The sequence below is a fragment of the Ictalurus furcatus genome, chromosome 27 (genome assembly GCF_023375685.1).
Source record: "Ictalurus furcatus strain D&B chromosome 27, Billie_1.0, whole genome shotgun sequence".
NCBI classification, from domain to species: Eukaryota; Metazoa; Chordata; class Actinopteri; order Siluriformes; family Ictaluridae; genus Ictalurus; species Ictalurus furcatus.
This window is the reverse complement of record NC_071281.1, coordinates 13,269,997-13,284,587: the sequence shown is the minus strand read 5'-3', so window position 1 is coordinate 13,284,587 and position 14,591 is coordinate 13,269,997. Positions and strand designations below refer to the sequence as shown.

General features: G+C 37.8%; 1 long non-coding RNA gene across 1 annotated transcript; it reads left to right on the top strand.

Annotated features, from left to right (window-relative positions):
- Nucleotides 1–406: 406 nt before the first annotated feature.
- On the top strand, nt 407–10,703 carry LOC128603112 (uncharacterized). Its single transcript, XR_008384970.1, has 3 exons — nt 407–466; nt 5,402–5,532; nt 7,788–10,703. It is a non-coding gene; the product is annotated as an uncharacterized LOC128603112 (long non-coding RNA).
- Nucleotides 10,704–14,591: the final 3,888 nt, after the last annotated feature.

Below are 14,591 nucleotides of genomic sequence, written 5' to 3'. Positions count from 1 at the left end.
TTCAATTGCTTTTGTTTGATTTGTTCATTACAAACAGCTGAAAGTCTGTAAATTCTGACAGTAAACCTGATTTGCAATGGGAGGTTGAATAATTTTGATTGCAACTGTAAGACAAGAAACAAACAGACTTTTCGTGAGTGTAAAGTGAATACATTGTTGTGAACTATTTATTAGCAACATGCACATACAGTACCTAAGAAAAGAAAATGACAGTGACACTTTCTGGGAAGGCCATATCTAATATGAATATAACATGTTATAATGAATTTATAAAGCATTATACACACTGTTATAGGTATGTATACCACAATTCTGAAATCTGAAATCTGATTGGTCAGAAGTTGTTGATTATATTAATGCACTCCTTCTAATATGTTATCGTTTCTATAGCAACAATTCATTCACATGGACTTGTACGATGGATGCGCCACATCATTTAATGTGAAAAGATACAATCATGGACATGGTGAGGTTTTATTTAACATTTATTGAAGGGGTCTGCATTGTTTTTAAAATACAGTAAGTTTTCAGACATTCGGGTTTGGTCTTATTAAATTCAAGAGAGAGAAAAAAGAAAAAGGCTGCTGAGGGAATGAGGGATTGTTTATAGCTGCTATAACAAGTGATAATAGGAACAAACTCTTTTGGGCATGTCTCATGGATGTACGTGTAAACGGATAAAAAGTACAATGTGATATGTTTACACAAAGTACAATATAGCATGTTTGCCTCACACTTCCGGGGTTGAGGGTTTTGAATCCCGCCTCCGCCCTCTGTGTGCGGAGCTTGAAAGTTCTTCCCGTGCTTCAGGGGTTTCTTCCAGGTACTCCAGTTTCCTCCCCCAGTTCAAAGACATGCGTTGTATGCTGATTGGCATTTCCAAGTTGTCCATAGTGTGTGAATGTGTGCGCGACTGTGCCCTGCAATGGGTTGGCACCCTGTCCAGGATGTCTCCTGCCTTGTGCCCCGAGCTCCCTGGGATAGGCTCCAGGCTCCCCCACAACACTGAGTAGGATATGCGGTACAGAAAATGGATGGATGGATGGATGGATGGCAAATTGCTGTGGTACCAGTGGAATAAAACACCTCATGACATGCTTTTATAAGAAAATAAGCAACTTAGGCATGGTCACATGATGGATGGTAAACTGAGCAGTATCACACTACCTTGTCGTTGATTATTTTTCTATAACAGTCTTCTTGTGTTCCTAATTTATCAAAACTTCATAAGACATTATTACAGCTGATAAATGGAAAAAAAAAGAAAGACTTCAGCCGTTCATGAACAGTTACATGATCTTTCTTGAAAGTAGGTTTCAGGACTTTTATCACTTCTAGTTTTCAGACAAATGATGCGATGTTAAATGAATTAACACCGTTATTTGCCAAAGCAGGAAATCCGCAATTCTCTGCTTGACCGATAATATCCTAGAACTTTTGAAAATGTTTTGAGCAAGCTTTAAGGAGAAACTTTAGAGCTGGATAATGTATAATTCTGTCTGCTAGACAGTTTCATTCAATTGCATTGGCCCTGTTAGACCTTATTGACTCTCTTCTTCCTTTTTTTTTCTGGCCTGCTTCCCTAAATAGCACAAACCCACTTTATCATCACAAATCAATTGCTTTTGGATTCATGAATATTATAAATAAGAGGCAGTATAGGTGAGGGAAAGAAATCGGATTAGAAGAAACAGTCTACTACTTGCAGCACTTTGAACTCTCTGACCACTAGTGAAAATGGGTGATATACACATTCCACATGTGCACTGGGGGAAAGCTGATATGGTTGGGAATGGTTTAGAGGCACAGAGACATATTGGTGCGATGTATGTATGACAGCCTGGGAATACCTTTCACATGGTCAAATTTGGACATTTTCTACTATATATACAGTATAAATCTGAAAATGACAGGATTTCCTGAACTGAAATATGTTTCTCTTTTGCATGTATATCAAGCTGAAATTCTAGCATTTTAAAGTCCTCCAAAAGTGCAAATGGAGAAAATCGCATTAAAAAATTTCATATCCAATTCCACCGAAAGATGCCCTGCCTTCCTGTACATTTATAACCTAATCTACTTATACAACATTACTGCCACATTTAACAGAGTTATAAGTTTAAAAATGGGAAATGAGTTCACTTTCATTGTCAGCATCATCCACATCGGTCTCTGTCTCATCACCTGAGGATAGAAATCACTCACAATATTTTAAACACAAGCCGTCTCTTCCCTCAACTGATCTTCGTCAACTCTAACATTGGTGTGGAAATTATCGCTGATTAATTCACTTAGTTCAGTTTTGTCCACTAAATTGTTATATTGTTCATTTAAACATTCGCTTACTGTCATCTGTACAAAGTGTGTAAGTGCTCTTCTCTGTGTAGCATTATGACTTGAAAGCGCACAAAATGTCGTCATCATATATATATATATATATATATATATATATATATATATATAAAGATTATTTAACCTATTTCTAGACATTTTTTTTTAGTAATTCCAAGCTTGAATTGATCTGCCATTAGAATAAGAAAAACTGGGAAATTAGTAGAAATATCTAGAAATACACTATATGGCCATCACTCAAATATGTTGACCTTTTCCAAACTGTTGCCACAAAGTTGGAAGCACACAACTGTCTAGTGTCAGGAATCAGTTGCGGACTCAAGTGCAGGTACTCAATGGTTTTAACATTAACTAGTTCACACGAGCAAAACGTGAATACCAGAAACTAGATCAAACCAAAAAGACTGTCACAATGTCAAAAGGCTTGGTAATGACTGGTACAAAAGGACATAGAGTGTATACTTTTTTATGCTGCGAGTGTGTTGTGAAAGTAATAGTATCCAGGTGTGTATAGTCAGTAATCTGTTAAGTGTGAATGTCATAGAGTCTGGGTGTTGTAGTGGCCATGTTTGTAGGCTGCGCTGAGTTCTGGGAAGTGTATTTAGATCCTGATTCCTGCAATGATATGCCATGTAGAGTGTCTTTTTGTATGGTAGTATTACAATTTCCTTCACTGGGATTAAGAAGCCCAAACCTGTGACAATGCATGACAATGCCCCTGTGCACAAAGCTAAGTCCAGGAAGACATGGTTTGACAAGATTAGTGTATAAGAACTCGAGTGTCCTGCACAGAGCCCTGATCTCAACCCCACTGATCACCTTAAGGATGAACTGGAATATGTGCCAGGCCTCCTCACCCAACATCAGTGCCTCACTAATGCTCTTGTGTAAATCTAGAACAGGATGGATGTGATGGTCAGGTCCACAAACTATTGGCCATAAAGAGTATGTTTAATAATCTTATATTTGGTTTATGGTTGAATCTTATAGATTATAGACACATTCAAGGTATTTTAACTTGTTTAAGATGAGCGTCATGGACATTTTAAGAGTCAGCACCTGAGTACAAAATGAATTGATTAGGCTTATGTCCATTTCACTATGACACAGTGCTATCCAAAAACATGATCAAATTGCGAGGAAATCATACTTCACACTTGGCTAACAAGGTTGAGATATCTTTAGCCAGACTGACTGTATTTATATCTCCATTTGCTCTTTAGCCAACCTTTGATCTTTGCAGGTAGACAAGGCCACAACAAAATTATTAAGTAATCCAAATAAAAACATTTCCACATCCAACCATTTTCTGTACCATGTAACCTCCACAGCGTCACGGGGGAGCCTGGAACCTATCCCAGGGAACTTGGGGCACAAGGCGGGGTACTCCCTGGACAGGGTGCCAATCCATTGCAGGGCACAATCACACACACCCACACATTCACACACTACGAACAATTTGGAAATGGCAATCAGCCTCCAATACATGTCTTTGGACTGGGGGAGGAAACAGGAGTACCCAGAGGAAGCCCCCAAAAGCATGGGAAGAACATGCAAACTCCACATGCACAGAGCAGAGATGGGATTCTAACCCCCAAACCTCGGAGATGCAAAGCAAATATATATTGACAGAAAACTCAGTTTTTGTGAATTTTTCAGAATTCAGCATCAGCAATATCTGATGGGTTTTCCCAGACCGCCTCACGAATGTGGATTAAAGGAGGCTGAAGATTCATCCGTTGTAAACAGGAAAGTGATATTTGCATGCTCTGAGGCAGATCGGCATGGTGCCAACTACTGCAGGATAAAAGCTCACTAACCTTCCAGCGTGCTCTTTAACATGAACGTTCAGTTGCAGAATGTTTTATTACTAGTCTCAACCCAGCATGCTAGGTGTCGTACACCAAGTGCTCTCTGCTGCAGTACTGCAAACAAAATTTGGAAAGGAAATTTTCTCATTAAAAATGTTTGGCTGCTGCTCTATTTGTAGTGGGGAGAATTGTGCTATTTGCATGTCTTGTGATACACAACAAACTCACACTCTCGCTGGGTTCCTCCTGGTGGAAATAAATACTCAACAAGTCACCGAGGTATAAAAACTAATGTGCTACCGAACAGTGATTGCAACACAAAAGAGCATTGTTTTTGTGTTATGTGTGTGTGTGTGTGTGTGTTTATTATTATCCAAAAGCATTCTGTAGCGTCAAGCATCTCTCAGCAGGCAATCCTGTTCATTAGAAAGGCAGCGTGAGAATCTAGGCTTAGCCAAGCCCAGTTCCAGGCTCAGCTCCTCGTCGTGCTCCGCCTGTCATTCAGTCAGCCATGTGTGACACTCTTAAGGTTCTAGAAACAATTCATTAGCATGGGAGCTGTGCAGAATGAAATAAATATCCTTTTCTGCCTCATCAATATGATTCTGACTGAGGAAGGGTTACGTAAGTCGGCTAAATTTATCAGCGCTCGTTTTATGCTACGCCAGGGCTTGCAGGCGAAGTCTATGCCTCTCCAACTGGAGGAATGCCTTTTGTTTCCTTGCAAACGGATTCATGCTGTCAATGGGGAAGACGAAGAAACACAAACGATAAAAAAAAGGTCGTGCTATTTTTAGAAGGAGGTTCTCATTTCTTCTCGGGGAGAACAACGGGGAGCGTGTCTCTGGTTCATGCTTGTATAGTCAATGAAAACAGGTTTTAATCACTTTACTGTTGTGCACAGGGATTACCACACACACACACACACACACACACACACACACACACAAAAAAAAAAAACAAACAATGTAAGATCAGTGAAATGTAATGTAAATGTAAATCAGTGAAAAAAGGAGAAGGATTTGTCTATACTGTCTTCGTGTGCAATATGGTGGAACCTTAAAACACCACAGATTGAGTGTGTGTGTGTGTGTGTGTGTGTGTGTGTGTGTTCACTCCTAGATGAATGAATCGGTATTCCAGCAGTGAGAGGCTAAAAGAGAGCAACTCCTATCCTATAAAAAAGTGAGACATATTCTCTCTCTCTCTCTCTCTCTCTCTCTCTCTCTTTCTCTCAGCTGAATGATGTGACGCATGACTCCGAGGTGCTCAGCCACACAGGGAGAAGAGGGAGAGAGAGAACGAGAGAGAGAGAAAGAGATGAGTCGAGCTGACAGATCCTCAGAGGAAGATGGCACAGTGTAATACGGTATTAGGCAGTTTAACGTTCCACAGCTTCACACACACACACACACAGCCCATCTTTAAAATTCCCCTGTTTTAGAACCAGAAAACACCCTATTATAGCTAGTTTGTCCAAATTTATGAGAGAAATTAGCACTGCAAAAGAAAAAGAGATGCCAATTTACAAACGATAGGGTGCAGGAAGCTCGAAGAGGGGAGGGATCGTTTAATTGTGCTTATCATTTTTCATTTGAGCTATGCCACACCTCAAGCCAAATCTAAAGAAAGTCAACAGTGGCTAAATCTGCAACCGGAGCTCGAAGCGAGTTTGTTTTCAGCGGTGTACTGCCGCATTTGTGTACACCTGCCAACTTTACCGAGACGCGGGGATCGGTATCCAGATTTCACTGGAGCATTGTTGCAGGTATTTCAGGCTTCACGCAAGGGAGGAGGCAAAGAGTGCCATTTTAACACACGAGTCAATGAAATAAACTGTATTCAGGAACAAGCTTTCTGGAAAACCATCACAAACACACACATGCTAATATGTCTAGATAACTCTGAATATTCACCTGCTCACTCTCTCACACATTGACCACAAACTGCTTACTACAGTATATCAGCCATATCTACTACTATATGCAGTTTGATTATGGGGCATGGAGTTTCTAGGGTTTATTTCTGGGGCTGGACATGTGTGTGGTAGAGAGATCTGATTGGATGCTTATTCAGTACACATCCCATAGTACAGGATATCTCATCCAAAAATGCTCCCATAAATGATTCCCAGTTATGGAACAAAACACTAAAATGATAATACTGTAAAGATTTATAATCGCACTATCCAGTGTCACCCTGATGAAGATGCGTTCTCTTTAGAGTCTGGTTCCTCTCATGTTGTCTCAGAGAGTTTTCCCTCATCACCGTCGCCTTTTGCTTGCTCATCAGGGATCTAAATCTACATCAGCATTTCTGTAAAGCTGCCTTGTCACAGTATCTTTTGTTAAAAGCACTATACAAATAAAATGAAATTGAACAATACAGTTCCTTCTGAAAGTATTGGAACAGCAAGGCTAATTCTATTGTTTTCGCTATACATTGAAGACGTTTGGGTGTGAGATTATAGATCAGAATTTCAGCATTCAGTTCCCGATATTTACATCTAGATGCATTTAAACAACTTAGAACACGGCACCTTTTGTTGGAACCCACACATTTTTTCAAGTGATCAAAAATATTGGAACACGTTTCTTGCTCCCAGTGTACTCTATTAAATTGATTGTAAATTGATCAGAACAAATAGCTCGGCATGTCTACTCTTGGTTTCAGCCTTAGGTTTCACCTGTGAAGACTGCATTTGTTGTTAAAAAAAAGATAAGCCAACATGAAGATCAGAGAGCTGTCTATGGGAGAAAAACAAGCCATTTTGAAGCTGAGAAAAAAGGGAAAATCTATCAGAGCCATTGCATACGCATTGTGCATAGCCAATACAACGATTTGAAATGTGGAAATGTCGAATGTAAAAAATCAGGAAATGAAAGCTGTCAGCTCAAATGAATCTTTTGATCTCGAACCCAAATGTCTTCAATGTATAGCAAAAACAACAGAATTAGCCTTCCAATACTTTCAGAAGGGACTGTATCTCTGAAACATTTTGGAACACTGGTTTTGATCTCATAGGCAGTTTAATTATTATTCATGTCATGTCACAGGTGCATTACAACAATAACCAAATTTGAGTCCGCGTGTAATATTACCGTGGATATTGTATCTGAGAACGGATTTGGGGTGTTTGACATTTTGAGAGTGCATTCGCTTTTGCTGAACATGGATGAGTTTAGCACTGCAACCTGGAAAACAGCCTATAATTGGGTCTAGATTTCAGAATTGTGTAAAGGACCTGGGAAACTAATGCAGACTAGACTTTAAACCTCCTACATGTGGTCTAATGCATAAATAATTATTAGATGCTGTACAACCCCAAGCAACTCTTTACACGTCAACTTTCATTTAGCTGTGCGTGCAGTCAAAAGAAATGCATAGTACAGTAGATATTTTAATTACGAAAGGTGCAGCAAAGAAGATACAAACAGAAGACATGATATTTCATTATGTCCACTTTGCTAGATGTCGTTTACAGCAATCTGTTTGATTACCCAGATTAATTAACTAAGCTAGATTGTAACCTTTACATTTAAGATCATGATGTGCTGCTCAGTTGCCAAATGCTATGCCTTGCATGTCCATCTATCCATTTTCCATACCGCTTATTCTGCACAGGGTTGCGTGGAGCCTGGAGGGAACTCGAGGTGGGGACACCCTGGACGGGGTGCCAACCGATCACAGGACACAATCACACACACACAGTCACACACTACGGACAATTTGGGAATGTTAATTCACCTGCAACGCATGTCTTTGGACTGGGGGAGAAAATCGGAGTACCCAGAGGAAACCCCCGAAGCACGTGGAGAACATGCAAACTCCACCAACACAGGATGGTGGCGGGATATGAACTCCTAGCCCTGGAGGTGCAAGGTGCTAACCACTAACCCACAATGCCCACCTCAGTCATTGGAAGTTGTGCACTGTAAATAAGATGCACTCAGCCTGGGAATATTACAATCCACACAAAAGTGTACATTTGTCAACAGCCAAGTTTCTATACCAAAAACATCACCTGATGCGCGCGCGCACACACACACACACACACACACACACACACACACACACACAGTTCCCACTGAGACTGATGAGGCCACTGAGAGGTCAAATATGTCACAGCTGAAAATATCGGACCGCCTCCCGCTGCTTAGTGTCAGTTCCGGGCCTGCATGACTGGCAGAAGCCTTTGAAAGTGTGTGTGTGTGTGTGTGTGTGTGTGTGTGTGTGTGAGAGAGAGAGAGAGAAAGCGAGAGAGAGAGCTTTTATGTCTTGATATCTTGGTGTGGACCAAATGGATCCCTGGATCCACACAAGGAAAGAACTATCTGACAGTTGGCCTCTACCACAAGGTTAGAGGTTAGATTTAGGTGCAGGCATAGCATTATTGGAAGGCTCTCACAAGGATAATAAGACTGTGTGTGTGTGTGTGCGTGTTAAGGAGAGAGACAAAGAGAGAAAAGGAGAGTGAGAGAGAGAGATCCGGTGCATTGTACAATCCAAAGGGCAAACCAGTGAATGGAAAGATCCCCAGCAGATGATTGACACAACCTGACACTGTAATATATCACTCCTGCAAAGCATCATGGGAGATGTGAGTGACCCCTCTAATTTCCCTGCCAGTATGTTTGCTTTCCTCCCTCCACAAAGGCATTTAGATCTAAATTAGTTCGAAATGTTTGATGTAAACTGATTAAATCAGTTTTGAACCTCCGCAGAGCCCTTATTATTTTTCAGTTATTAGCTTTAAAACAGATTATTCAGTGAGTGTTATGAATTATTCAGTAAGTACAGTGAAGGCAATAGTAAAATGTCTGTAGTTATGAGAGCAAGGAATGAGCACAGTCAGGGTTTGTGTAGCCTAAGAACCCTCGAAGAAAGGGTTAAATGTATTTAAAGAGGTTTCTATACAGTATCACTTGAACTATGTCTCACTTTGTGACTTCATGACTATTTTTTAATATCTGCGTCATGTGTACATGACTAATGAGTCTAAACTCACAAATAGAAATTAATCACACTAATCGCTAATGACATGCCTCCAGTCTTTCACAGAAAGCAATTTGCACACCTGCTAAACACGGTTCATGCAAATATCTGGCTTCGAGAGAAATCACTCTTCCGATTAAATAGCCATTAAAAAAACAGTGTTTATGTTAGATAGTGACGAGGCGTGTTCTTGCCCTCGGTGCTCTGTGTTTCAACAGAATAAACATCCCTGATATTTCAACTAGAGGAAAGGGATTCCCCCAAAGAGATTTAGCATCTGACCCCTCCTCTCTTCTCCTCCTCTCTTCCCCTCCTCTCCACCACCTTCTTTTTTTTTTTCCACCAGACAATTCACACTGGCAGTTTCCATGACAACAAATAGAAATTTAACTGCACACCTCATGTGAGTGTTTCACTGCCAGTGATATGAAGCCAGAATCTCCTTCCATGTGACCACTCCCAAAAAAAACACCTCTTTATCATCCTCACAACTCAACCCATCTATCTGTCTATCTGTCTATCTGTCTGTCTATCTGTCTATCTATCTATCTATCTATCTATCTATCTATCTATTTATGTCTGTCTATCTGGCTCTGTCTGTCTGCCTGTCTATCTGTCTATATATAATAGAATTTCATTAAAAAGAAACGGAATAGAATAGAATAGAGTACATTCTCCCCTTTTCTTTCCTTCCTTCCTTCCTTCCATCCTTTTTATCTTCTTTCTTTTTACTGTAATTTTATATATTTATTTAGTATAATTTAAAGAGTTACATTTAAATTATACTATATAAATTACATTTTTGTATTTATTTCATATTAATTTCAAATAATTTCCATTCATGATTAATTTCATAATTTTTTTTTCTTTTGTTTTGTTCTCCCTTCCTTTGTTCCTTCCTTCATTATCTTCTTTCTTTCTTTCTTTCGTTCTTTCTTTCTTTATTGTAAAATTAATAAATTTACTTAGTATAATTTATATAAGGTATAAATTAAAATGTTATAATTAATTTTATATTCATTTATTTTTTATTATTTCATAGTTTTATTTTTTTCTGCGGCTTGATATTTCTTTCTTTCCTTAAACTTGGTTTAATTCTCATTTTGATTTATAATACTTTATGTTTTGAGATTATTATATCAAAATATAATAATAATAATAATAATAATAATAATAATAATAATAATAATAATAAAAGTAAGAACTTTTTGTCACTCCCCAGACTCCCAATTCCTCATTTTTTATAACTATACACATTTGATATCATTTGTACAGATGTTACTAAATTATTCATATTGAGCTATTCGGAATAATATAAAGAAATACATGGTAATATATTAATATAGTAACATACTACTTAGTATTGTGTTTATGCATTATTGAACACCTGGATGGATAACTGAATAATAAGCAAAAACTTTTTTTAAAAAAATTAAGTAAATATTCTTTATCAGTACTAAGCAATAATTTGGTCACATTCTGGCAGTTTTGATATTTTCTGACTCAGACACTTCTCTAATTCTGATTGATGCTTGACCTATATAGATGAGAACTTGGCCAGACATGATAAATATCATTAATGTTAACACGAGTTTGACATTTTTGCTTTGCCAGTTTGGTGCACATTAAATACTTGATAATCAGTAACTGGGCAGAGTGGAAATATCAGGACTCATTAAAATATTCATAATGTGTGTGATTTTAAAATGGTAGACTGTGTACTAATTAGAGCTGTTAATCGATTGGCACACTTTCTGTGATTAGTCACACAATTAATTGCATCTTTAATCACATTGATTACATTGATTTCATGAAAAACCACAAAGTGTAACTCCATGGCTTTTAAAAATTTATTCCTAAGCAAATATCTCAACAATGAAATAAAAATAAATAACATGACAGTTAGGTCACAAAGTGTAGTTTCATATTTGGCTCAAATAGGTTAAACATGTTAAATCCTTTTTAAATTCTTTGGCTTGTCTCCTTGGGACAAACTTTAAAGGTTCTATCCAGAATTGTCCATGAACGGTCTATGTATTGTATAGTCTTACTGAGGTAGTTTGGGTTGCTAAATGACATCCAGTGACCTCCGTAAGTGCTGCTGATATGCCAGTCTGCTTACTTTATAAATGGTAGGTTAATTCTTCTGTGATGCTTAAATTCGCCAAAACATAGGTTGCAAACTATAACACCCGTGTCCATTGAACCATCAGCGAGTATGAAAAGAAATGAACAGATGAAAACAAACATGTAAAATCTCCCATTCTTCTCCATTTATTTTATTTTCCGCCCCGTGGGATTTGTTGTTGGGTTTGTTGTTAGATCTGTGTGCTGTGATGGACAGTAGGCTAACTTTTCCATCAGTTCAGTTAACTTGGCGAAGTGCTATGGAACTGTGATAATGCAGTCAAGACCTGTCTGGAAATACTTTAGCTGTGCATTAACTGAAAAATAAATGCACACCTTAGAACGTCTGTCAACCAATCAGAAGCAAGTATTAAACAGCACTGTGGCGTAAAAATATTTAATATTACATATGGGATAGATCAGTGCCGATGTTGTGAATCTGATCTTGAAAACAAAAAGTACATAAAAAGAATCTAAAAAAGAAAAATACATGAATTATTGTTAAAAATGTTGTCTGAAAAACTTCAGCGACTTCAATATAGAGGTTCTCGTACAGTATTAGACCTTAATTCATAGCTAATAAGTGTATATAATGTAAGTAGTGAATATAGCAGGTATTTAGCAACTTTATTTAGTGTTCTCATATCCCTAATAGTTTGTTAACTACTGTTTCTGGAAATGTAGAGGCTGATTAATAATGATTAAAATGACTGCAACAAAATTATTGTGTTCTCACTTTATTGTGTTCTCACTGTCTCAATGCATAACGTATGAAGAGTTCAAATTTCCTAAAGGACAACTCTTAATTGTATGTGTTCATTACAGAGCTCTATTTTACAGAGCAAAGTACACAATTCTAGTAAATACCAAGACGTTCAAACTCAATTACACAAAATGCACAAAATGCTTTTGGCTATCACGGACCACGCTACCAAGAAATGAAGCAAACTGTAAGTATTAAAATAAATAAAATTATTGGTAACTCTTTACATTAAGGGTCATATACATGTTCTACAACCGTAGTTATTAATGAGATGCAGGTTAGAACCAGGAAGAAATATGAAACATATAATACAGAACTAATTACCTGCTAATATTGGGGAAAATAACTGTTGTATTCATTATTTATATGCTCACATACTGTATTAGCTATGACTTAATGTCTAGCATGTGACCCCTTATACTGACCTGCTACAAAAGACCAATCTATGAATGAGTTATTTACTGCACACACAGACACATTTTTCTGTTTTGAAATACATCGAATGTTATATATCGCACTTGTTCTCTATAAGCAGACATGTAGATCTTGCTCTGGCCCAACACAGCCGTCCCTGCCTCAGCTCATCACCAAAGGCTTGATGAATAGTTGATTAGTTTAATTGGATGTCTTACAGCTTTTTCAAATTGGCTGCAGAGGCTTCATTTCAATGGAGCGGGGAGTTTCTATCTAAAGCCAAACAAGGACACAGGACAGAATAGCAAGCGACATGCGAGATGTGAAAAGTTGAACAAAAAGTGATTTTTCTAAATAAATATATAAATAAATGTTGTGTTTTTACATTCTTGGAATTGATTTGCTATTAAATCCAATGGCCTGCTTCAGCAGAACTACTGCTGTCTATTGCTAAGTAGTGAATAGAACATGAGGTTAAGTAGTTGAGGGTTAATTGTGGGTAAGAGCAGGGCGGATGTTGGTATTTGTGTGTGTGTGTGTGTGTATCGTGGACGTGTTATGGTGTCAGAGGGTGTTAAGTTTCTGGGGATATTAACACACAGCGTATTATGTTTCCAATACTAGAGCTGAGGCTGAGGCGAACTGCCCAGACGCATGTTTCCTGGCAGTGTGAAGGCTACAGAATGCCCACCATGTGTTTGGCTATTGTTCGGGTTTAATGTTACAATTCTGTGTGAGGAGGCCTATTTCTGGGAGAGAGCTGCCAGCTTGATTGACTGCCTACCTTCATGATATAGAACATGCAGTATAGTGCTATACTTTTTGCACATTGACTATTATGACTAAATTGCCAATATTAATTAATGAACTTAATATTGACTGTGTCTACACTGGCTGAACGCAATGAGGGTATTTGTATCTGTACGTTTAGTTCTTCAAATATCCCTATCTGTATTCAGAGTTAAACCCAAAGTGGGTGTAGACTAAACTGGAAAGTTTTTTTCCCCCACTATATCCCGAGAAACACTGGAAAATTCAGAGAGGTGGAAATGCCAACACCGTCAGCATGGCATGTGATTTCAGGTTCTGAAATCTTTAGCTTCATGACTTGAGTGCATAATTGGTCTCAACTAGAAATGTGCAAAGGACTGTTTTTTTTTGTTGTTTTTTTTTTTCATCCAATGTTTGCAGATATTATTTGGGTTTGTAACTGTTCTGGCTGTTTTATAACAAATTTAACCAGTTCTGTTTTCCAAAATATAACCAAAATAATTACCTCATTTAAAACAGAGCTACTAAGGATGCTGAAATACATCATGCATCGCCACACATTCATATTAATGAAAGTGGTCTCTGTTTGTCTCGGAAGCCTTTTATCTGACCGCTCGCTTGCGCCTGCTTGAAAGAAAAACCTCTCGCTCTCATGATTGTTTTGTTGTATACGGCATGATCCCAGTCTCATAGTCTCAATCAAATGGCTTGTGAAGTTTTCTGGCAAGCTTTCAAAAAAATACTGTATAAAAATATTCTAAATATCCTAAATCTAATATTTTGCCTCCTATTCATATCTATACAGTGCCCTCCACCAATATTGGCACCCTTGGTAAATATGAGCAAAGACAGCTGTGAAAAATTGTCTTTATTGTTTAACCTTTTGATATTTTGTTCAAAAAAACTCTAAAATACTTTGCTCTAATGGATATCAAACAATTGCAAACACAACACAGGTTTATCCAAAAATATATATATATATATATCTTTGTTAAATATAGGTGAGCAACAATTACTGGCACCCCTACGAATTCATATGAGAAAAATATATTTGAAGTATATTCCCATTGATATTTTACATTTTTTAGTACACCTGGGTGACTAGGAACAGGAAATTGTTCAACCATGGCTTCCTGTTTCACAGGGGTATAAATAGGAAGTAACACATAGGCCAAATTCCCTTAGTCATTCATAACAATGGGTAAGACCAAGGAATATAGCTGTGATGTGCAGCAAAAGGTTGTTCACAACCTTTACAAAATCTTGTTACCTTGGCAAAGGGAGGCAGCACAAAGTATTGACTAAAAGGGTGCCAATAATTGTTTCACACCTACATTTAACAAAGATATATATATATA